General features: G+C 40.6%; 1 pseudogene across 1 annotated transcript; it reads left to right on the forward strand.

The window, feature by feature from the left end:
- The first annotated feature begins 696 nt into the window (after positions 1 to 696).
- On the forward strand, positions 697 to 24,990 carry LOC310891975 (nuclear pore complex protein Nup153-like; annotated as a pseudogene). The gene is made up of 9 exons: positions 697 to 840; positions 3,342 to 3,552; positions 5,686 to 5,934; positions 7,138 to 7,277; positions 7,360 to 7,485; positions 9,667 to 9,723; positions 20,702 to 20,780; positions 22,782 to 23,393; positions 24,796 to 24,990. The product of its transcript is annotated as a nuclear pore complex protein Nup153-like (transcript).
- Positions 24,991 to 26,115: the final 1,125 nt, after the last annotated feature.

Here is a 26,115-nt window from a genome sequence, read left to right on the forward strand (position 1 = left end):
CGGCGGTGGGGCTCCCCAGTAGGCGACTGGCTCCCGGACGAGCCCCCAAATTGTGAGAAACACTCCGTAGCCAATAACTTGGGCTCAGGCGAGGAGCTCAGCGAAGCAGGAATTTATTCGCGATCGCAGTGGCGGGCGTCCCACGAGCAGGAGCGCCCCTGCTGGTTCCAAAACCCAGTTTATATACTTTTTGATGACGGGACCCTCCCCTGTTTCCCCACTGAGGGGGTGATCCAGGCTCACAATCTGTCTGATGCTTCCCAGACAATGCATGGCCTTCAGTTGCCGGCCTGTTAAATTTCGAATTTCTTTCGACTTTTTTACTGGTTGAAGCGGTAATGGTTCTTCACTTACCTGACTTGACTCAACACCGTGATTTTCCCCGAATTGTTCTACGGAGTCTGGTTGTCTGCATTTTACAAGGTCGCCTGCTAAGCGTTCTTATCGCTGCAAGCACACCTCGATACCCCATTCCTTACCTTTAAACAACGTAACTCTGCAAAAACAACATTTTTATTCCCACGAGGGGCAGGGCAGGCCCCGCGGCGCGTGGCGGCGGGGGGCGGGGGGGCCCCGTGACGGCACCGAACGCGGGGGGGGGGCGGTATGGCCTCGGGCGGCGCGACCGGTAGCGGCGCGACCGGCAGCGGCATGGCCGGCGGTGGCAGGGCCGGTGGCGGCGGGGCGCCGGGCGGCAGCCCAGGAGCCCGATCAGGAGGAGGAGGAGCAGGAGGAGGAGGAGGAGGAGGAGGAGGAGGAGGAGGAGCGGCCGGCGGCAAGGTGAAGAGGCGGCGCCACCGTTTGGGCGCCGCGAAGCCCCCCTGTGCCAGGAGCAAGCGGGTGAGGAGCGGCCCCCCCACAGCGGGCCCTTCCCCCTCAGCCCACCAGTTACCCCCTTACTTACCCCCTTACCTTACCCGCCCCTTTATCCCCTTAGTTACCCCCTACCCACCTCCTTACCCCCTTAGTTACCCCCTCGACCGCTTAGTTACCCCCTTAGTTACCCCCTCAACGGCTTAGTTACCCCCTTAGTTACCCCCTCAACGGCTTAGTTACCCCCTTAGTTACCCCCTCAGCCCCTTACTAACCCCCTCAGTTACCCCCTCAGCCCCTTCCTAACCCCCTCAGTTACCCCCTCAGCCCCTTACTTACCCCCTTACCCCTCTACCCAGCCCATTACCCCCCTCCTCCCCCTCCCCTTCACCCCCAGCCCGCTGCCCTCAGGACCCCCAGTGCCACCCCCAGGGCTTTCCCTGCTCCCTGCACCCCTCCTCAGCCCATCATCAATTCTCTGAACGTTACCTGCCAGGCTTTGCTTCTCGTTTGTGCTGTAGGGTACAGCAGGTTGATGGTGAAAGCGGTCCGTCAATTCGGGGTGTGAAAATCCCCGTGCTGGAGGGGGGACGCGCCGAGATCCCTCCCAGCAGCTCTTTGCTAAGAAATGTCAGGACGCCCAGAGAGATGCTCTGGAGATGCCCTCTGCACGTTTGTTCAGCCAAAACCTCTCCGCTATTAAATGAGCAACGTAGCTGAGGGGATTGATTATCATATGCAAAACCAAGGGAGCGCTACGCATGGATAGCTGCTCATTTAGGTTTTTATCACTTGCAGAAATGCCAAGTCCCTTATACCACATATTGACAATCAATCTTGTCCATCTAAAGCTGGCCTGGAAGGGCAATGCAAACATTCCCCACGCTTACAGAGCAACCGTTGAAACCTCTGGCTTGAACAGTGCATTAATGTTGAAAGTGCCATAGCTTGCGTGTGCCGACACTGTGTAGCTAACTGATAAACCTTACACGTGGATTAAAAATAATCAGTGGAGATGGTTTTCTAACTTTTCCATTGTCTGTTATCTCTGCGTGTTTTCCAGTAGGTTTATTTAAAGAGTGTGCCAGAGCAAACACGTGCGTGGGGATATCTGGGGGATTCTGCACAGAGAATGGCTGCTGCACATCCAGCGCAGATCAAATTAACAGTAACTTATCGGGGAAGAATTTTAATGATTTGATAAATAGACAAACTGATAGGTGTTACATGTGTGCATTTATTATAGCAGTTAGCTTTGTAACCAGACGAATCGTGCAAATGTTCATAACGTAAAAGGACGAGCTTTGAGCAGATAGCTTGCTTAGAGCATTTGTCAATTAATTTCAGTTTATCTTCAATATCATGTCCACTCTGCAGAAGGTTCTGTGGCTTAATGTTAATTGTCTCTCAGTGATGCAGTTGGGGAGGCACGAAAGCGACCGATGCGATTTTGTGAGGTTATACCTCTGGTTCTGATCCCTACCCCGCTGTTTTTCTCATCCTTCCCCCTACAACTTTAGTCGATAAGTCGATTCTTAGAAATACTTAAATAGATGTGTTTTGTGTGCTTGTGATCCTAATTACAGCCCACCAAACCCTCTGTCTCTTACCATTAAGCTCTGAAGGTGCCTGGGCACTGTAGGCAGTATAGTTAGCAGCTTCAAAGTTCCTGGGAACTAGTCCTGGATCTAATTTACTTTTTTTTTTCTCCCTACATGCAGGAGGGATGATTAGCAGGATGCCTAGCTCATGATTGTCAGCTTTCTGGATATTAATTTTTATTATTAATTTTTATTATTAATTATATTCATTTATATTAATTTATCTTTTATTTAACCGTAGTTCCTGGGGCTTTTGGTCAGGTGGGAATTCTCCGATCGTACCCGATGTATGCCGCAGAGTCAGTCTTCTACAAAATACAGCAACAGCTTTAGAAGGCTCTTGCAAGAGGAGGTGCTGGTGCTATAGCTATAGCTGTGTTTCTTCCAGGACATCTTCTGGGTTAGCCTGACTGTTGAGAGCAGAACTGGTTTTTGTGCGTATAGTCACTGCAATTCAGCATTACTAAAATTGAAAATATTTAGATTCACTGATTTTAATGGGTAGTATGGTCCTGACTGTCGCAGTAGATAATTGCTGAACTTCTGGTTTAGTTGGTTTTCACGGGAGGGTGCGAAGAGGAAGAGTCCTGGAACAAGTCTGTAGGTCAGGAGCTGTTCAGGCGTAGAGTTTCCTGATAGCCTTGCAGATTGACGACCTGCTGGTGAATTTTGGCAGAGGTTTCAAAACTTTGAACCTTGCCAAGGTCACTTGGAAGTGCAGAAAGTGATAGGTAGTTGTAAATCAATCTTAGGTGAATTTTAGGTTTACCAGAAGTGTAGCGATCCTATGCCAGGGATCAACCTCGTCGTCGTCTTCTGAATATTTGCTGTATAATATCTGTCTTCAAGGTCCGTGGAAGGTGGTATCGCAGCATATGCTGTTGACTGCGTTTCTGTAATTAAACAAGTGTTTTTTCTTTCAAGCAGGGAATAATTAGCAGAATGACAGAAACGGTGAAAAATATTGTACCGGCCTGGCTGCAGAAGTATTTCAATAAGCGTGAGGAGGAGTGTGTAGACAGAAATGAATCTGCAAACCAGGAGGAGACTCCGGTAAACTATCACCACGATTATTCAGATGAAGATACCATAATCGATGAGAGATTCACGCCTGAACCAGCAGGAATTAGTAGACGAGGTATGTGAAAAATCATTTGGAATTCTGGCCATCTGTATTTATTCACAGATTTCTAGTTTTGAATCTGAATTTCAAAAGGAAATTGGAATGAGGGTTTTGACAGAATGAAAAAAAAAAACAAACAATCAAAAAAGTCGAAACAACTGTTTGTGAAACCGTCTTAGCTTTAAACTGTATACACAGTTACGAAGCATACATCTTATGCTCTTGGAAGGCATCAGTTAACTTTAGGTACTCTATTAGCCAGGTGCTAAATGCTGAAAATAAGTCATTTGCAAGTGTGCTGGGTTGCATTTTCCATCTTTTAAAAGATATGGAATGAAAATCTGTCTAATTGCCTAAGGCAATTAAAAAAATTAATTTGTTTTGCAGTCTTCGAAACAAAAGACTAGATGCTAGAATGGCAGAGGAAAATTCCGTCTCGTGTCCCGACTTTGTTTGTTTTGTTTTGGTTTTTTTTTGTTTTGGGCTTTGATCAATTTAGTAAAGTTCCTCGTTAACTTGATGGTGAACTGGGGAACTTGTGCACGGATGTGGTTTATGAGATTATTATCCTTAAAATATTCAATAACTTTAAGGTCTACGCGGGGGGAGGGGGTGTCTTTGAAAAGGTATTTGGACCGTTGGCAACGAGGTTTGCAACTCCTTTACCTCATGAAAGATTAATTTGTCTTATATCCAGTGCCTCTCACTGTTCCTGTAGTCCTGTTGTATAAATTTGCATCTATTCTTATTTGAGTTTCTCTTAAATTAGCTGTTTTGGGGAAGTCAGCTTTTAATAAGTAAAGAAGTTTTGTCTGAGCGTGCGTAGGTAACCATAGATAATGTGGAAAGTCAGTTGCTTCTGTTGTTGGCAGAATCAAAAAATAAGGAGGAAATATCTTTGCCTCCAATCTCATCTAATTGTAAACAAGGAGATTGATGGCTTTCTGTGTAGCTGTAGCTTGGGAATGAGTTTGGAGAAAAGAATAGAGAAGGTCTTCGTGACTGAGGAACACATGTTGGCTTTCCTATGTAACTGCATGAAAGGAGCTTTCAGTAAGAACAGCTGCACTGCAAGCTTGCTAACTCCAGGAGATCAGGAGCAGGTGGACACCCTGGAACCTTTTGCAGCTTATGTTGCTGTCCGTGGGTGTTGCTTACTATGCTTAAGAATAAGATTTTTTTTTTTAATTATTACTACATTTTGAAACCAATGTGTTTCTTCAGTTCTGAGGTATCAGTGTGCTGGAGCCTATATTGGGTGGCCTTCCGCCTGAAGAACTTTCTGTATCTCAAACGGTGCTGTCCTAAAAATCTGCTCATGGTTTGGAGAGCTAATTAGTGGTACTGCAGTGGTTATGAAGATTGAACTAACTAGTTTAAGCTTCAGTTCAAGTATCAAGAGGATAGTGGCTCAAAGTCATTTGAATTGCCCAGATTCCTGGGAGAGACAGTAGGCTTTCATCAGGCAAAATACCCATGAATAGTTCCATTCATTTAGCAAGATAGACTTCAAGGCCACCTATTCCAGGCCACTGGCATTGTTTGCAGACCCTTTGCTTCAAGAGGGAAAAATGCTCATCTGGTTACTTGGGTCAACATCCTTGTCCCTTGGGTCAAAATCCCAATAGTTAATGGGTAGGAGATGATGTTTTGCCTCTAACGTGAGCTGATATGGAAGAACTTGGGAAAAAAGTACTGCAAACGTTCATTTTCATGTTGTGTATTCAGATTAATGTAACCTTTGTTCCAATATTATGGAAGCTGCAGTGTTATCTGTAATTTACCGTGTAATCTCAAATTTTGTAAAGCTTATTGCAAGCTGTACATGGGAGAAGGAGTATATATGTTTGATTTAGTGAACGGCCAAGTCAGCGTTAGAGCATTTGAGCACGGGGTCAGAATGTGGTGTTGTAAATCCTCATAGTTAACTACTTCTGGATGCAACATTAATACTGTGTATCGCAAGCAGTGTTGTTGTTGTAGCCAGACAGTTAGATGCAACCGTATCTGGGTGAGGAAGAAGTTAAATTTGGCTTCTCTCTTTTTGCGCTTAGAACTTGGCAATAGCATGGCTGTCGATAGGAAACAGGTTTTGGCTTCTGTGAGCTTGTCTATAGCAAAGCTAATTATCTCCCTGTTCTTGTCTAGAACCATCCACAAGTAGATCAGCACTGAACTTCCCAGTTGTGTTAACAAGGCCCTCTCTTCATCGGAGCCGTCTGAATTATACCACGCTGGATTCTCCTGTCCCACCTTGTCAGCCCTCGACATCTTCTGTATTTGGCATTGGCAGTCCTAGGCTGTCCTTCATAAAAGAAATAGAAGATTCTACCTCTCAACAAGACGATGATAACATCTCAACAACCAGTGATTCCTCCTCTAGAGCATCTGATGAAGGTGATTTTTGTGTTCTCTGTTTAATTGACTTTTTTTTTAATGTGAAGTACCTTGCATTCTTTAATATTCCACATCACCTTAGTAAATAAAATAGGTGAATGTCAACTTTGGATGCGAGAATTAAATTGAATTTTTAGTGTTTTAGAAGTATATAATCCTATCACCTTTTTAATAGAAGCGTGCTTTGGAATACGTTTATGGTACCCTGATATTAGAAAGAGTCAATGCTGAAATATACACGTTCAGCTAGGTTATATGTAAATTTTGAACTGGGACGGTAGGAAATCAGGCTGACTTGCCGTAGCTTGACAACTAGGCTGATTGTCTAGAAGGAAGAGTGACTCAGAATATCTAACAGACAGCTGGTTAAATGTGAATAAGTGCAGGTGACAAATAGGAACACGAGATGTTTTCCTGTGTTTCAGCAAGAGAAGATAAAGAAACTACTCTGACATAAGCTATAGGCTGTTTTTTGACCTTTCTTGGTAGAAGGCTTCAGCTGTCAATACTTTCATGTCTTTTGCCAAATTCATTGAGGAAAGCACACCATTTTAAAATAAAAAATAAGCATCGTGTCGATGTAGGTTGGTACGTAGGTCTTCTCGCTGAAAGGGCGAACAGCAGGTTTGCAGCTTTTTCTAGTCCCCCATATAGACAGGGACTGACATGTGCTCAGCAGGTTTTGCAGAGAACTTTTGTACAGCTGAGAGTAGAGTTGCTGGGCTTTAGCAATATAACCTGAGTGCACTAGAACTTTCTGGTGTGTCTTCGTAAAACATACATGGGCAGAAGATCGTTAACTCTTAGAGCAGCCTTTGGGGAATCTTCCAGGTTTAAAACCTGTGCGATTATGATCTGTGCTGGCCTCCAGCCTTTTACCAACACAGAAAAAAGCTTTGTCCGTACAAATGCACTGATGTTTATGCGGTCCTCTTTTATCTTAGCCTGAAGGAAAAAAAAATCTGCATTGGAAGCACAGTATTAACTTGGTAAGATTGGTGAAAACTACTTGCAGCTCTGTGAACAGTTTTCAAGTTTGTAGGTGATACTTGGTTTTCAGTCTGTACGTGAAGTTGATCTATTTAAAGAAGCTGAAGTCATGCTTATTTTTCTGTATTGAAGAACTTGAATTAGTGTGATCTTTATTGTTAAAGTTCTGTACGTACGAGAGGCATTTACATCTAGCATACGTCATTTTGGCAGATGTTGCAGTTTTAAAAAATACTTCATCGTCACTGCTCTGGCCCACAGAAGCTGAAAGAACTCATTCCCTCTCGCAGCATTCTGCAGCTAGCTCTAAGAAACCTGCATTCAGTTTATTTGTTTTTGGAGGACTGTGTCCTGTAAGTACTGCACAGTATTTCTTTTAATCAGTTTGAATGTGTACCTGTTTTTCTATCCACTTCTCATACTGTGTTTCCGTAGGTACGTGGAAGCACGTCTGTTGTTAAGCAAAACCAGCTTGGGTTTTCTCCATTTTACCCCGGAAAGACGGCCTATGCCGGTGGTGCAGCTGTAAGATCAAGGCAGCCAAAGACGGAACCTTATCAGGTATGAGAAAAGTAGTGTAGTGGGAAATAGTGATGGAAATAAAAAAAGCAGCACTGCCAAAGGAGCTTTGAGCAGGGAGCTGAATATGTGGTAACAGTTGCTCTTCTGCCCTCTTGGTCTACAAAAATAGACGTCTGAGATTGATTTCTGTTTAAATTCTTTAATGACAGTTTTTACCACAGGTAATACTTGTCAGAAAGAACAAGAATGACAGTTTGGGCTAGTTGTTGGTAGTTGGGGTTTCCTCTGTTGTTAGGTCTTTCAAAAAATTCCATTTAAGTGCCATTGTCTGCCTCTGACTACATTACGTTAAAATAACTTGATGCAAAAAAGCCAATGACAGCATAACTTTGAAAACTTGTGTTTATGGTAGCAAAAGCTACAGTAGTCAAACCTGGCTAATATTTATCTGTGGATCTTCTTTTCCAAGCATGCCTACATTCATGCTATGGATATGTTGTATAAACCTGCAGTCTTTGAAAATATCTAAAATCAACTTTGCTGATCCTTTGTTCTTCTGGTACACAGAGGCATGCAGGACTAAATGCAGTCCCAAGATAAGCAGTAACATGCTTTCTGTTTTGAACGATTCATATAGTTCTTGGAGAGAGTTATTTGCCCCCAAGAGTTCTTGGAAATAGCAAATAAAAACTGCTGACATCTCTGATTAGCTAGAGCTGAATCGAAAAGGAAAGTCAAATCAGGTTTGGTAGGAATGTATTTAAATGAAAGTGACTTTTATCGATAAATCAAAAGGAATTTGAAGAAAATGAAAACGCGGGTTTGCTGGCTCTGTTCTGACAGTCCATTTGTGCAACGGAAAAAGGGCAGTACAAGTACCTCACTTACGGGAAACCTTGAAACCTTGTGGTGCAAAGCTGGGAACCCTCTTTGGTCGGCTATTTTTGTTTTTTACAATATTACTGCATTATGGTAAAAAGAGGAACCAAAATACTAGGCTTTTAAAGGAGAGAGTAGCTTGCTTCTTGCTGCTTGCTGTGAATGACAGCAAGGTACTAGAGAGTCCAGCGAAGGGCCACCAAGAAGATCAAGGGACTGGGAGCACCTCTCCTCTGAGGAGAGGCAGGGACTGCTGGGCCTGTTTAGCATGGAGGAGAGGAGGTTTGGGGGGATCTTATTGGTGTATATAAATACCTGAATGGATGGTGCAAAGAGCATAGAGAGCCATTGTGTTTTCAGCGGTGCCCAGTGCCAGGTCAAGAGGCAACAGGCACAAACTGAAACGTGAGGCTCTGTCTGAGCATCAGGAAATGCTTTTGCACTGTGCGGGTGATGGAGCCCTGGCACAGGTTGCCCGGAGAGGCTGTGGAGTCTCCCTCTTTGGAGGTCTTCAAGAGCTGACTTGACATGGTCCTGGGCAGCCTGCTCGGGGTGGCCCTGCTTGAGCGGGGGGGTAGACCAGGCGATCTCTAGAGGTCACTTCCAACCTTAACCATTCTGTGGTTCTGTGAGTCTCACTTGTGTTTTTACATGCTGAGTGGTCTGCTTCCTGTCTTCACATCGTGTGATAAGCACAGTGTGGTTATTTGAGGGGTTTAACCTGGGAAGAAAAAAAGTCACACCAAAGGAAGTTTTTGACTGATATTTGAAGTTGGGTGGTGCAAATAAACAGTTTACTTTTTCAGTGTAATGTTTAGATCTGTTACAGTTTAAATCAGATCTTTATCTTTTAAGACAAAGATTTGCAGCCAACTTTAATCTTGGGGGAAGGGAGGAAGCAAGAGAGAAGTAAAACTAGTTCCTGGTTATGATTGTATACACTGATTTTAAGATGGTACACTTAGACCATCGTGAAACTCTGAGGTCTGTGTTGTTACTGAAAATGCTTTCTGTACCACAAGCCTTTTCTTGAGTTCTGTTTCCCTGATTACTGCTTCGGAGGCCTTAGCAGTCCTAGCATCATCCGTCTTGACCTTTTACAAGTACGGAGTTCTTTTATTGCTCGTGCAACAAGCACGTGCAAGATGCACTGAGGCCCAAGGTAAACTTCATTAAACTCCAAATGTATTCTCTTCTTTATGGCTTAAAATCCCAGTGACTGCATTTTTCTCTGTCATCAGAATATATTGATTGTATCATCAGTGTAGCCTTGGGACGTAAAATACATGCCTCTTTAGCTCAGAATTGACCATTGTAACACTTAAAATGCTAATTTTTCAGGCACAAAAGAGAGCGAAAGCTGGACAAGAAACTGTGTGGTCCCACGCTACCTTAAGTACCTCAGCACGGCGCATCTTGGAGGCAATGGAGAAGCTGTCAAGCCCTTTGTTGGTAAATAGCACTTCTTTTAATCTGTTTTTGCTTCATGTGTTTATAAAACTTAGTAAATGTGCCATCAAAGCATAAAGATAAAATTATTCTTCCTTACGTTGTGGCCGGTTTAATTTATTGCGCTGTTTCTTCAACAGGATGCTAAAAGAATGGCATCTGTTTTGCTGCTGTGTTGTGTAAGTTGACCATGAACCCCCACATTTTTGTTGCAGGGAACCCTCTCTCTCAGGAGAAAAAAATTGCCCTCTAATAGTTATGCTTTGTTTTTTCCTCAGCCTCCGGACATAGATAAACTGGATATTACTGACTTCCAGTCCAAACGAAGAAAGGTAAGAACCAATAATGTCTTAAGCTGAGGTAGATAACTTTTTCAATGCTTTATCACTATTAGAAAAATTTTCTCAAACCTCAGTGACAACATAGACATCAAATCAAGTTAATATTGGCATGTATCCACAGTAGATGATGGGCTGTGAAGATTACTCAGGTTAAGAATTATGTTATCTTTGTAAGTTGAGAGCAACAACTCTAGAACACACCAAGTCGTTTTATCTTGTCCCCCAACTTGGGGTGAAGCTGCATATTAAAATTCCTGTTGAGGCAAGTTTTCTCTTGAAGAAATGATCACAAATAGAAAAATACTGATTGAGTGGTCATATAGACTTTGTACAGACTTCCGTGTTCATTCGGGCACAGAAAACTAATTTTTCTGCTTTTTATCACCATTCAAAGTAAAGAGGAGGAAAATTGTTAATTTCCGACGCTATAAATCTTACGCTCCTAAATTCCTATTTGGAGGTAGCACAGAACTGGTGAGAATGCTGTGGTAAAGCATGATTTCCTTTCATTTTGTTTAAAAAATGAAAACTAGTCATCTTTTTTTGATGACTTTAGTTAGGGGTATCATTAAATTGCAAAACTGTACCAGGCAGAATAGCTCTTGGTGTATTAAATGCCTAACTGGGGGAATTAATATTTTTCATTTTTACCTTTAAAACCAGCGATGAACCATCGTTGGAGTCTGATAAATTTTCCATAAAATTAAATGGGCATCTCTTTCTGCGAAAACATCTGTGTTTCCAGTATCAGTCTGAGTGTACAAATGACCACTTGTTAAGTGTATGGGCTTCTTAGGCTGCAAATCAAAGTGGACAGTAATACTGGTTGCTTATTGCTTTTAACTCTTTCAATCTCTGTATTGTTTAGCCAGCACAATCTCCATTTGGTAAAGTTCTAAAATGAATGTAGCAGCAACTGCTTAGTTTTTAGGGGGGTAGAGGTTTTTTTTTTTCTTTTTCTTTTCCGACGCTATAAATCTTACGCTCCTAAATTCCTATTTGGAGGTAGCACAGAACTGGTGATAATGCTGTGGTAAAGCATGATTTCCTTTCATTTTCTTTAAAAAATGAAAACTAGTCATCTTTTTTTGATGACTTTAGTTAGGGGTATCCTTGGGCTTATTAAATTACAAAACCCTTAGATGACCACTTGAAGATCAGGTGACTGAAGGAAATAACAAGATGTGCAAACTTTTCATCTTCTGTTCTAATGAGCAAAGGGACAGTGTCTCAAGAAGTTTCTGTGCTAATTCCTTGATTGGATGGATGTATAATTAAGTTTACAATCACTTCAGAGTTTACAAACATCTCAGATTTCCTGGACCATCTTTTCACCATCTGCCAAATTACAAGGGCATGGAGAAGTGAAGTATATCATAAATATTATCCAAATAACTAAAACCAAATCTGGTGTGAATTCTCAGTTATATTATAGCAATATACCTGTGATAAGGCATTAAGAAAGATCTGCCAGATTTGCAACAGAGAGCCTGAAATTGTCAGCCACTAAATGAATGTTGCACGCAGCTGTCAGTGGGTGAAAGGAGATAGATTGTCTATTCATAATACTAGAATTCATAATGGTGGCGGGAGAAGGGTAGCCCGTGATGAGAAGCAATTATTTGCTGAGGAGACGATCGTGTGTTTTCCTGCTAAAGTGAACATGCGGTTGACGGAACACTTGTGCACTCAGGCTAAACTTCTGCAGTGGGTAGCAGTGATGTGGTATTTTTCTTATTTCAAGGAGCTGTACCAGGCAGAATAGCTCTTGGTGTATTGAATGCCTAACTGGGGGAATTAATATTTTTCTTTTTTACCTTTAAAACCAGCAATGAACCATCGTTCACTCGAAGTAGATTTGTGAACTTACATAAAACATGTCTTATTCAAGGTTTCAAACTGAATGTAATATTTTTTAGAAAGATGTATTTTTATATACTTTAGAGAGAGTGTGAATTCTATTACTAAGAGCTGGGAGATACTGTGAAATTAAAGCTGCAGCGTAAACAAAAATTTCCTGTTGGTATTGATTTGAACAATAGCATGCTTCCTAAGACTGTATTTTCTGATCCTTAAGACCGCAGGCGGAGCCATCGGTAAATCTTGTAGCCTTTAGGGTTTGTTTTCTGTCTGACAGTTCAGTTAAGTCAGTTTTGCAGAACACGCAGTGGTCTGTGTTAAAAATTAACTCTGGTCTGTGAAAATGCTTTGAAAAGGGAAGTCAAACCCACTACTTGAAGTGCATCTAATGCACATGTAAAGCATTGGATCATATTTTAATGAATGAGATTATTGTAAGACTGACAAGTTGGTTTTTTTGAGTGTGTTCTATTGTTTGTGTAACTTTGAAGAGGGAAAATGTAGGGGATGTGAAGCCCAGAAGCCTGTATAATTAGTTGCTTAACACTTCGAATGTTAAATTAATGAATTAAGCTACTGAAAAAAAAAAATCACAGTGTGGGCAGAGGAAAAGATAGGAGCATATTCTAGGAACATGGGTTATTTTAATTATGGTAGCATGAATTATTTTGTCTATGAAGCTAACTGCCAAATTTTGAAATGGAATTCAGTCAGACTTTGGCTACTTATATATAGCTTTATGGATTTCGTTACTGGTTTTCTGGTGATTTCCCTCTACAAGTTGAACGGTCTTCAGAATTTTCAAATCGTATTCACTGAGTGCCAAGACCGATGGGGGGAGGTTTATAGTTCTGTAATTTGTTTTCATCAATAAATATTGGAATTAATTTGGGTGGACGTAAGGATAAATTGATTGCTGTTTCCCTTTCAAAGCTGGAATCCCAGAATGCATTCCAGCCTCCACCTGTTAAGAGACTTGTGACACCAACGGTAAACCGTCAACCGATGCGTTATACGCGGTATTCTGAACCATCACCGACTTCAACTACTCAGTCCAGCAAAATTTGCCAGAGAGGAGACACAAAGTTCCAAGTGAGTACATTTTTGAGTCCTTATGTGCCTGTTTTTTTTTTCCAGTCTTGGAATGTTTCTCAAACCAATTGTTATCCTATCTTTGCAAAAAGTACTGATAGTATGTTTGAGGCGAGCTTTAAGGCAGTGGGAACCATTGTGAAATAGATTGAGCTTTTATGGATTTAATTCTGTTTTTGGAACACTCAGTGTCTTGTGGTTGTTTTCACGATGTCATGATGTGCTATTGAGTCATCCTGTTCTCAGTGAAAGAATATTAAAAGACAGAAATGTTTTCCTTTTATATTCTCATGTACACAAAGCTGTCACTGATGAAACATGCTCGTGTTCTGTGTAAACTATTCCAGGTGAGCTATGTGCTCCAAGTGAGAGTTCTGACAATGTGCTGAGTTATCGGTTTTGATTGCTTTGGAGTAGATGGAGTCTGATAAATTTTCCATAAAATTAAATGGGCATCTCTTTCTGCGAAAACATCTGTGTTTCCAGTATCAGTCTGAGTGTACAAATGACCACGTGTTAAGTGTATGGGCTTCTTAGGCTGGAAATCAAAGTGGACAGTAATACTGGTTGCTTATTGCTTTTAACTCTTTCAATCTCTGTATTGTTTAGCCAGCACAATCTCCATTTGGTAAAGTTCTAAAATGAATGTAGCAGCAACTGCTTAGTTTTTAGGGGGGTAGAGGTTTTTTTTTTCCTTGTTTGTTCATAAATGACAGAAAACAGAAAAGTATGTCCCTTTTACGGGGTTGGTAAACACAAGTTTTGATGAAAACTCTCCCCCCCACACACACAATTTTTGTCATTTTGTTTAAAATAATTACTTTCTTTGTTAGAGGATTTGACAAATTTGATTTAGTGTTCTATCAGTTTGTCCTCAATGCTGAGTGAAGCAGTGTGCTTACTTTAGCCCCAAAATTTAACTGAACTGTACCCACAATGCTGAATTAGGGAACAACGTTAAGTAGGTGAGGTGTATTCAGTGCTATAAAATTAAAAATAAATAAATAAAATAAAAACCACAAAAAACCACATGAAGTGGTTGTTGGTACTTTGTGTATTCTGTACATATTCAGCTAAGTCTTGAACTAAACTTAACTTGCAGGGGATGAGAGAGAAGACTTTGCCTGCAGAACAGCGAGCAGAACCATCTGAAAGGTATGACATCTATTAATTTAAAACTTACTTGAAGGAAGAAAGACATCTCCTTTTTCAGTACAGTCTGCACCTGAAAGGTGGTGACAGTTCTCAGTAAAAGGAATGGGAAATCCAATGAAAATTTTGTATTTTGAGGCAGCTGCAAAGTCTGGATTGTGTTTGAAGATCAATATAACTTTGAGAAAATTGTTGTTTTTATGAACGGAAGGAAGATGAGCAAGAATAAAAGTACTGATACACCACTTTTTATCCCAAGTTTATCTTCTGAGTAGGATACGAAGATGGGAAATGAGGCACGTTTTCTGTATCCACAGAAAGGATCTTTGCTATTGGAGGCCTAATTTTTTCCTTCTACAGGAAATATGGCTCATTTTGTAGTTTAACTAAATCTGCAGCGTTACAAATTTTGCTTTGACAGATATTTCATGGTTTATAACTCAGTTTACTTATAACAAAATAATTTGTCCCTCCTAATGTTCCCTAGGGGAAAAGCTATTAGTTTTAGCTATTTAATTGCTTGCAGTTTGAAAGCTCTGTCCTAATGGGATGATTCTTTCTGAAGTATTCTTTAGAAGGTGAAGTAGGGGAAGTGAGTTACAGTTCAGGAGGATGTTTATTGATGTGTTTTTTTCTTTATTTTTTAAGCAAAAACATGGAGGAAGATTTATGATTTATTATTCTTTTTTTTAATACTCCTTTCATGATGAAGTTAATTGTCTGCTTTGAGTTCACATGAAGACCATGTGTTCTTTAGAATCATTTGAGGCCAAATGCTAACTCATCTCTAAAATAAAAAAAATCCAGCAGAATTAATTGAATTTCTTCTTGAGGAGACTGCTTTGTGTTATACTGCTTTCTTGGTTTAGGTCAAATGAGTTATCCTCCAGATAATATTGATGGCTCTTCCTTCTGGGCAAATGGTGTTTTGGGTAATAATGCTTGAGTTAAGAGACTTTGCACTCGGTTTTTAGGGGGTCGCTCTTTTCAAAGAACAGTAGCAGGGAATTTTGTTGACTCTATGCTCATCTGCCAAGCAATTCTTATGTGACCATGGGCATTCTTTGGCTTGCAGAAAGAACTCAACACTTTGTTTTGGCATCTAAAAGTTGGACTTCACAACAACCACCTTTTTAGGGGTGGAAGCGACTGGCTTTAAGGTTCTGGTACAGGTGCAATCAGGTGCTGGGTTGTAATTATGTTTTTTTCAAACTGTTCTAAATTGTCTCTGTTAGAACTCCTTTCTACTTCTCCATTTAGGAAGGAGATACAGCAAACTCATACTGCTTTTGATTTCGTTCACAAAGTTTATTGCAGTGCCCTACCTTTTGTTTGTAGAGTAGGTAGTGGTGGTAGTGTTTTTTGTGATGCTGGTCTCTGTTGGGTGCCATGTTCTGGAGCAGGAGCACCACACTGATCTGCTGGCAAGAGTCCCTTTGGACAGTTGAGTTGGAATACTCAGTAAATCTCTGGCCCACCAATGCTATATATCTATGTGTGTGTGTGTGTGTGTATATATTTTAAACCTGAGTCCAATTGTAGATTAGACTTGCTTGAAGGCTGACAATTGTCTTTGCCCCCTTGAAGCTCACAGGTGTTAACAGAAAGAGGAATATGGGCTATTATGGGCAAGCGATAGTTGTCTGAATGAAGATCTATTTTGATGTAAGACTTTTTTCAGAATTCTAATGGATTGACAGTTTGGATTAGAGAAAAGTCTGAGCATCTGCCTTAGGGATCTGTCTTCCTCTATGCAGTTACAGTGCTAAGCAGGCTGTTGTCAAGTATTTGACAAGTTTAGACCAGTTCTCCTCCTCAGTATTGTGGGAGTTTGACCTGGTGTCTTCCAGTGCGATCTAATGCACTTCTGTACTGACTGACTGATTGGCTGCAAGATAAGCTTTGATGTCACGGTTTTTCCAGGCATACTTCATTTTCTTGCCATAGTACTTTTGTTAGAGTTATTCCCTATTCCACTTCTGGTTTGGGTTATTTTTTCCCCATTTGCTCTTGGATTAGGATATCTTTCTGGTTTTGAGCTAGGCTTTTTTAAGTACCAGAAAAATGCCTTTGTATGCCTTACAAAAGGGATCTGTATTCATGTCTGAAAAGACTTCTGGAATGTTGGCATACCCAAACACCTCTGCTGTTCCTGCTGATGGCCACACGAAAGCCAGAGCTGCTTCTGAAGCTTAGGCCATATTACCTTGCCACACAAGTCTGAGGCGTCCCTATTCTATCAGAGCTGTTGGCAGTGTTTCCCATGTGTATGTGTGCATATGTGCACTCTTTCTGTATTTTTGTGAGCTGTTCTTTTATATCCCTGCAAAAGATACACGTGCATCGCAGAATCAGAGAACCAGTCCTATTTAAAGGAAGCACTGGAAAATAACAATCTAAATCAGCTCTTCTATTTCAGGTCTTCTGGCTTAGTCATTGTTCCCGTGTGAACGGTGCACTTATGTATGTCCTTTTCATTGCTGCTGTTAATAAAGTTTTTCCTATTTAGAACATCAAGTATTTACCAGCGTTTAGCAACTTGTGAGACAGCTTTAGTTTTTTTCTGATCAGCAGGTTTCAATTCTAGGACTAATAACAGCTCTAATATCTTGAAAAAAAAATTTGGCTGGTAATTTTTTTTTCTCTTGTTTCCCCCAACTTCTGTACTGTCGTGTGCTAGCAATGTGACCAGCTACAAATTCAGTACTGCTGCGTCCAATGGTCTGTCTTCAGGAGTGAGTAGCGGAGGTGGCAAAATGAGAAGGGAAAGAGGAATACACTATTTATCAAGAGCTGTACAAGAACAGGTAAGTGACTCTTAAATTAATTGCTGTCACTGAGCTTACTGAAGTAACTAGCTAAGTGTGTCAGTTTTATTGCATCATAGTAAATTATAACAATACCGCTTTATTTTTGCATTGTTTTTGTTTTCTTGTGGGTTTCAGAGCAGGCTCCAATTGATTTCCTGTGTTTGAATACCTGAACTTTGCTTATGTAATTTTGAAATTTTTAATTCTCTTACCTTGGAGATTCTTCAAACTATAACATTTCTCGTTAGCAATTGAATGAATGAGTCCTAAGAAGAGAAGTTTTGGTGAAGGTTTGTATAGTTTTTCTACAGGAATGATACTTGAAACGAGTGCCAAGTATAAAAAGAAAAAAAAAGCTTAATTTTTGGTTTCATATTTAAGTCATACAGAAAGATACAGGCCAAGAGTGTGAAAAAGAGTAGTAGAAGAGAGCATTCTGCATGTCTGCTAACGATGACTCAGTTTTTGATACTCACCAAACTCATTGTGAGAGAGTTTTTTTCTCATTTTAATAGGAAAAATCTATTCCATAAAACTATGACCATGAATATTCAGATTATTTTTTCTTTTATTGGATGTTATATAAGCTGCCTGTAAGTTAATTTAAGTATTTATGTTAACATTAAGTATTTAATTAATATTAAGTTAATATTAAGTATTTAAGTTAATTTAAGTTTCAAATCATTAAATGGGACTTCCAGATGATGCAATATAAAGAAATCATAAACACTGTTGTTTATTCCTGTAACGCAAATAAAATAATGGTCCAAATATCAAAAGTTCCATAAACTTTTCAAATCAAAACTGTGAAACAGATGTAAGCTACAGGATGCACTGAATATCAGTAGTACCAACTTACATCCCTGCCTAGTCATTTCTAAGTAGATCATGATAGTACTGTACAAATTTCGGTCAGATTTCCTATGCCATTTAAAACATAACTCATCCAATCTTAGTAATCAAATAAAGTAAGTGGCAGGGATGAAAATTGAAGTTGTTAAGAGGCTGTTTTCTGATTTTTATATTTGCATCCTGATACATGGTATAGACTGTATTTACCAGAACACAATCTTCAGTGCTGCTAGTCTGACTTTCTTTGGTGCTTTTTGTGTTTAGTTTGGTTGTTGAACCTACCTGCTTCTTTAAACATTACCTTTTTCCACGTTCCCTGCTGTAATGACTTTAGAAACTTTGGCAGCTATCCTGCCTAATTTTGCAAGAGGAACACTTTCTCACTTGTCTTGAGAGTGTACTCTTAATTGAAGCCATGCGAGGGTAGTTAGAAAGGATGATGCTTCTCCAGAGCTTTGATGACTAAAGTATAGAAAAGAAAGAAAAAAAATGTGATCTGTGCGTCTCTGTTCTGCACAGGTTTTGAGTTAACTTTCAGTGTTCTTGCTGTACAGTTGTTGAATAGAGTATAATGTGGAAGCAGGCCTGCCATAAATTAAAATGACGTGGTAGACAGAGGTGGGGAGATCGGGATTTCTTCTGGAAACTTGCTTTCTCTTAATTTGTATGGATTTTTGTTCTATTTAATTTTGTTAATAAATTGGGTGCGATGGGGTGAGAAAGTAGTATGTCTTGTATAAGAAAAATTAAAATTTGCAACTTTAGGAAGTGGAGGAACCAGTGCTACCGAACATACCCCTACCCATCAGTGCTGCATCGCTGCCTCAGTTCAATTCTAGTTTCGTTGGTAGTAGCGCTGTCTCAGCGTCACCGAGCGCTGTTTCAACAGCAGCAATGAGCACGGCAACTCCAGCAGCTGCGACGGGCATGGCAAATCCATCAGAGGTGGAGGGCATGACAGATCCATCAGAGGTGGAGGGCATGACAGATCCATCAGAGGTGGAGGACTTGACAGATCTATCAGAGGAGGAGGTGGAGGACATGATTTATACAACGGCGACGTAAGGCATAACGTGTTCAACAGTGCCCTCAGGCTTGACATGTCCAATAATGGCGGCGGGCATGCCATACCTGCTGATGACAAAGGACATATCAAGGTCAACAGCGGCAACGACAAGCGTGGCAAATTCAACGGAGGCGGCAGGCATGGCAGATGCAGCAGCGATGGCGGCGGGCAAGGTAAATCTTTATGCTATAAATAATGTTTACAATGAGTATACTGCTTTATTGCGAGTTGACTTTTTCTGTGGTGCTCATGAAACTAACAAATATTAGTTTCTACGCAGCTGAATGAATTGGGGTTGTATGCCAGTTTGGGGAAAAAGGCATAAATGTTTTGATTCTGCTTCTCTCAGTCTTAGAGCCTGCCAACTCCCATTTAACGTGATTGTATAACTGCTTCAAATGCTGTGGAAGTCTGCGGGGGAAGGGGGGTGTGGACTTTATGCCAAGTTATTTATAGTGGTTTTGGCAGGGGTAGAGTTAATTTTCTTCGTGGTAGATGATGCTGTGTTGCAGATTTGTGAGCAAAACAGTGTTGGTAAGGCACTGGTGTTTTAGCTGTTGCTGAGCAGTGCTTACACAGTGACAAGTCCTTTTCTGTTTCTCACGCTGCCCTGCCAGCGAGGAGGTCGGGGATGCACAAGAGGCTGGGAGGGCACTCAGCCAGGACAGCGGAGCCCAGAGGACCGAAGGGATATTCCACACCATTTAGCATCGTGCTCAGCAATAAATGCTGGGGGAAAGAAGGGGAAGGAGTGGGGAGTATGTACAGGGTTATGGCATTTGTCTTTCCAGGTAGCCATTACATGCGATGAGTCATTAATGCTACCTCAAATTTAACAACTTTACTTCTTTACTTCCAGTTCTTTTCCCTGTTCCATTTGGAGGGAGTGAGCGAGTGGCTGTGTGGTGCTTAGTTGCCTGCAATGGTTAAACCACAACTTTATTTAAGTTATTAAATTAGAGGTAACGTGGTCATATAAGCCTCACATAGAATGAGCCTAGGGTGCAATAATTGGCATATTATTGCAATAAAATAAACATTAATCTGTTCCAGAGTACTTGAAATATTTTTTGTACGGTTTGAAGTAGACAGCTGCTTTAACATGTTGAGGTGTTTGCTGAAGTTCTTGGAGTATCATTGGGCTGAGTTTGCCGTTCTTCAGCTTCCTGGCTTGCTTTTCCGTGCATTTAGACCTAAGTAGCATCTCCAGCTTTTCCTCTCAGTTTCTGGAATTTGGTTTTGAAGATATTGTCCTATACCCACTTGGAAACTTCCCTGTGTTTTATTATTACTTTTATCTGCAAAATAACTCAAACATCAGGTTTTTCGACGTCACTGCGGGACTTCTGTTGGGTAGTGAATTCAGGTAGTTGTTGCTCTTAAATATAAACCTTTAATTCTTTTGAAAATACAGATACAACCAACAAGTACTGTTAGCAGTCCTGAGTTTGCATTTTCATCTCCAGTTGTGAAATCTACTGAGGCAGAAGTGCTACCTACGTCTTCTGTAAGTAAAATAATAAAGGAGCTTGACTTTTTTTCTTAGGCATTTAGTAGGCTGTTGCAGAACACTAAAGCAGAATCTGCCTTGATGGAGAAAAGTATGTAGGCTTCTGGCTTATAATTTGTCATTCAGCATGCGTGCTACAAATGTGAAGAGCAGCTTTCAGATTTGGTTTTGTGTGTGCATTCGATTGGAGTTCCTGTGGCTTGAGAATCTGAAAAACCTCTCTTGTTCATAGCAGATTGGGTTTACATTTAGTGTTCCCGTTGTAAAATCGGCAGAACTTTCTGGACCCAGTGGTACTCCAGTGACGCCCTTTCTTACCCTAGGTAACTGAAACTTTAGCACTTCAGATCTGAAGTGCTGATTTTCCTTTTTTTCTTTATTAAATCTTCAATCTGTCCTGTCTGCGCATGCTAGCAATTCCAGGCAGTGTTGGACTTCTGCAGTATTTTTCCAGTGACAGATCTGCTTTTATATTTTTTTTTTGTTTTGTTGCTTTTTGTTTTGCTTGTAATCATAAAGCATTGCAAAGTAAGTAGAATTTGTGAAGATTCTTATGTGAGAAGCATGAAAGCTGGAAATTCTTGTTTCTAACAAAAGTGAGTATAATCTGCTCTAACTAGGTCACATTGTGAAAGCTGTTTTTGTTTTCTTTTGTTTCAAAAGACACCACCACCTCAACCAACATCAACACACAGAAAGAGGAGGTCAAAGATTTTGCTGGTGGTCCCTTCACCACTGCCCACGTCTTAAAGGAAGGAAGCGTCTTAGACGTTCTAAAAAATCCTGGAGAGATAATGAACTCCTTTTAAAAAGATGCTGCAAAAAATACGCTAGCATTTTTTATTAAAAAAAAAACCAACACACGACTTATGGTTAATAGAGTATCTGCTATAAATATGAATGTAGGAGAGCATTACATTAAGCGCTGCGTTTGTTAGGGTGCATCTGCCCCCTTCTATTCTAAGTGGTGTTTGTTGCTGGAAGTAAAACTGCAAGATGAAAAGCAGATGGGTTGCATCTCCTTTACGTGTTAGGATGTAATTGTAAATGAGGTACTAAGAGAATTAGCCAGATAATCGGTGTTTCATTTTAAGTAAATACAATTTGTGGAATTGAAAAGGAAATGTTTGTAAAACTCAACACTCCTGTCCCACCTTCAGCCCAGGTGAAGAAAGAATAGGAAAGAGCTTCAGTTCCAAATACATGGCGAAAGCTGCGAATCTTTGGGCCTTAGCTTACAATGGCTCCTGTGGATTAAAATTTAAACTGCAAACAGAAGTGGAGTGTTTTACGTTAAAAACCCTTTTCTGAATTTTGTTTTTAAGCAATTGCAATTGTTTTCAACAGTTTCATAAAGTGTGTCTGTGGAAGAGATATCTTTTAAGAAAAAGGGCTTTATTGAATTTGATCTTTTCCCAAAAGTCTTCTTCTAACTTACATACTTGTGAAGAAGGCAGCACATTTCTCTACTGGAAAGAGCTAAGTGAGAGAAAATACATTGTGCATTTTGTTTAAGGAAAGACCTCTGAGTGAAGTGACATTCACTTTCTTTATCGGTTTAAAAGAAGCAGAATCTAAATCCACATTGTTCAAAGACTTCATTTTTGACTAAAAAAAACCCAACAAACAAACCACAAAACAACTATGTTCAAGGTAGATTTACAAGCAACTTGAGCTGCTGTTTAAGATGCATTTCCTTTAGTCTTTCTGTATTAGTAGCTTGTCTTTCCTGTTAAAATTGCCACCTTTTAAATAAGGAGTTGTCCTGTGTCCGATGCATTTTGAAAAAGATTATAGAAAATTAGACAGTTGTTCAATTGTCTTGAGTTTTTATTATTTAATTAATATTCAGCATCTGTGGGAAAATACCGCATGGATTGCTGCTCCGAGTACAAACTTCTGTACAGTTACTGGAGTAGATTTGAGTCATCTGCTACGGAAGGAGGAGCTTTAGAAATTTGATTCGATTGGGCATCGCGTCTTAATCAAATTGTATTATTTCCATTCCACGTTGGACTGTCAGATTTCAGTCAGCTACTGTCTGTTTGTACTTGTATCGACCAGTGAAAATGTTGATTTAAAGCTTGCTTGGAAACAAAGAGTTAAATGAAGCTTTAACGAAATGTTCTGTTGTGACCCAGTGCAGCAGATGAAATTTCATCCGTTTAGATAAGATTTCTGGGGACTTCCTGTTGCGCTCGGTCTGAATGTCTAGTTGTAACCATTGGCACCTGAGCTGAAATTTTTGCCCTCTAGTAAAGTCACTTAGTTACATGTAGTGAGGTGCTGCGCTAACAGGAAGACTTTTTTTTCTTGCTTCCTAGACTTTGGATTGTTGAAAACACGCTCTTCTACGTCTGCACAACCTACAACAAGCACAGTGGTTTATACTAGGCCTGCAATAACAACTTTTTCTGCAGGTAAAGAGACTTCTAAACAAGCATCGTACTGGCAATCTGATACATGTGACCCTTTTCTGCAAAACAAAGACATAAAGGACAAATGTGTAACTTGTCAAGCTACTAAAGCCTCAACAGTTGAGAGTATGAAACAGACAGTAAGTTCAAGTCAATGCGACACCTCAAAGCCAGCAGCGCCCCCAGCAGGGATGCTGGGCTTTGGAGACAAATTCAAAACAGTACCTGGAACGTGGGATTGTGATACATGTCTTGTCCAAAACAAACCGGAAGCTACAAAATGTATAGCATGTGAGACACCAAAACCTGGAACGGGAGTAATGCCTGCTCTGACATGACCAGTGGTCACAGACAGCTCGGTGACAGTGACATCCTCCTCGAGCAGCACTGACACAACAGCCACTCTGGGCTTTGAAGACAAATTTAAGAAGGCGAAAGGCTCTTGGGACTGTGGAATATGCCTTGTACCAAATAAGACGGAAGATAACAAATGTGTAGCCTGTCAGTCTGAGAAACCAGGTATGGTCCTTTTTTTCCTGTTGTTTCCATCCTAGCCTCTGTGAATCTTGTACAGAATAAAAGTACGTTGCATATATGGAATATTTTAAGCAACACGATTCCCAGGTACGGTTGATGGGTTAGCGGCTGTCTGCAGGATTGGTTTACAGGCACTTCAGAGGTCTCAGCCCAGGTTCCAGCCTGTCGCATAAATTGAACTGATTGTGAAATGTATTAGTACGGAGCTGGATCAATGCAGATACCCCCGGCTTTGCAGCTGGTGAGGGAAGATGGCTGAAGTGGGTGACTTAATTTAAAAACAACATAGTGATTTTTCACTGGCGAAAATGAGAACTCCATAGAAAGAGTTAAAAATGACTGCGTTTTTCTCTTTCAAAAAATAAGTAAAAAAAATTACAGAATGTGTCCAAAATGCCTCTACTCACCGTTTGTATGTAATTGAGGGGAGATGTGAAGCCAGATTTCAAGACAGTGTAGTCTTAACTAGTCTTAAGCTAAAGCAGAGAGATGCCTATGAAGGTCAGTGGTAGGCTTCAAGAAAGCGAGTGACCCGCTGGGTAACTTCTTCAGGGCAGTACTGGGTTGTTTCCCATTGTGTGTGACCGTAATTGATTTTGAGCGTGGTTGTATTGTTTTTAAAATACGATTCTAATTCTAACTTTGACTCTAAATGTCATTTAACATGCCATTACATCGAAAAACACCTGTGCAAATATATCGTGGAAGAAACAAATTAAGATGGACTAGACCGGGCTTTTGTAATCATCCTGTGCGGTAAGACTGAAATTTCATGAGGTAAGATAATGGATTTCAGACAGAGTTGATTCTCTTGGACTTCCAACCTCTGAGCGGTCAGTCGGCATCTTTGTCTGAGGCTCTTGCCATTGCAAGGAGGAATTTTGGAAATGAGGGGTTTACTGTGACCATGGTGCAGTGAATTGCACGGTTACGTTGCACTTGTCAGGAGGAAGAGCGATGCAAGTAATACTAGGATAAAAGTTTTCTGCGTGTGCCGTGGAAGGGAAGAGCCATTCTTGTCTTTCCGGTTTTGAATTTGAAGCGTTATCTTCTGCTTCTCTCTTAAAAGGCACCTTTTTTTTAAAAGGCACCTGTCAGGCCTCTTTATGGAGGTTACACTGTCGTCAACAGCAGCAGAAGCTTGTGTGCTGAACAGAGTTGTGTGTTGTTTGGAAGCTTTGAGTTCCACTCTGGTTTTTTTGTTTGTTTGTTTGTTTCTTTGTGGGTTTTTGGTGGCTTTTATTTTTTTCAGGGGCGGGGGGGGGGGAATTGCGGAGTAGTTTTGAACATTTCTGTGGGATTTGACAAATCAAATTTAAAAGTTAATGTTCATTTTATAGTTCATGTTCAAACAGGATGGTTAACTGTCTTGTTTGTCTCACAGAGGGTCCAACACCTGTGACCAGTAGCAGTGCATCTGCATTTTCTGCTCCTTCTGGAGAATTTCTGGATTTAGACAAATTCAAGAAGCCTGAAGGAAGCTGGGATTGGGAGACCTGCTTGGTTCAAAACAAAGCAGAGGCCACGAAGTGTGTAGCCTGTGAAAGTGCAAAGCCAAGCACCAAAGCAGAGCTCAGAGGTAATACTTAATGATTAAAACGAGGATGCATATTCTGTGATTTATTTTTTGGTTTGCTCTGATTTTTTTTATTTTCTTACCTGTTAAGCACAATTATTTTTTCCTTTGAGATGTGGCAAAATTATTTGTTTTTCCTGTAGGAATATTGCCTAGATAACTTCTGTTTCCACACTTTTCCCCAAGAATAAGTTTATCCTTTTTAGAGAAAAGCTTTCATTAATGACGTGCTTGTTCTTTACATGCCCTACACGTTGTTCATTTGGAGTTCAGACTAAAAACATGATCTTTCAAAGAAGTTCGTATACTTTTTAAAGCCAGGTGGTGGGCAGAAAACACAATTGTGAAAAGTTTTATGTAGAGAGGAAGCATGGGGTTTTCTTGTTTGTTTTACTGTTTGGTTGGTTGTTTGTTAAACAGTTTTGACTGGAAAGATCAGGACTAGAATGTAGTTCAAACCTTCATGTACTGCAGATACACCGTGGGTTACGGACTTGACATTCACTTATTTCTGCAGGTTTTGGTACTGCGACTGCGTCCACAAAATGCTGCCTTGCCATCATTTACATTCGGTGTTCACTCAGAGTGTTCAGGTGCAGAGTCTGCAGCTGCCTCACAGTTTATTTTGGGAAGGACAGAAGAGAAGCAGGATTCTGTCACTACTGCTGCTCCGTTAGTGTTTGGAAAGAAAGCTGACACTGAAGAGTCAAAGACACAGCCTATCTTTTCAGTTGGGAAGTCCGAGCGTACAAAAGAAGAGAGCACAGCAAAACCTATGTTCAACTTCAGTTTCGTTAAACCATCAGAGAAGGAACCTGAGCAAGCAAAGCCAGCTTTTTCATTTGGGGTCCAAACCAGTACTTCAGGTAAACAGAGTATCTTTTGTCTTCACTTGTGCGCTTATGTCCATCAAGTAAGACCTCTGAAACCATACTAGAAAAAATCTGCGGGATTTGATATGTTCATGTACTAGAGCTTTAGAAAAAGTTTAATTCCTATATGCAGCATGTCTTCTGTCCTGGTTATTGATACGTACGCAATTAGTAGCAATCCCTTTTTTGATCTCAACACTAGGTTTAGACAAAAAATTGCGACACCTTAAGGAACCTGTCCTGCATCTCATACAAG

This window comes from Anser anser, assembly GCF_964211835.1.
Source record: "Anser anser genome assembly, contig: HAP1_SCAFFOLD_171, whole genome shotgun sequence".
Taxonomy (NCBI): Eukaryota; Metazoa; Chordata; class Aves; order Anseriformes; family Anatidae; genus Anser; species Anser anser.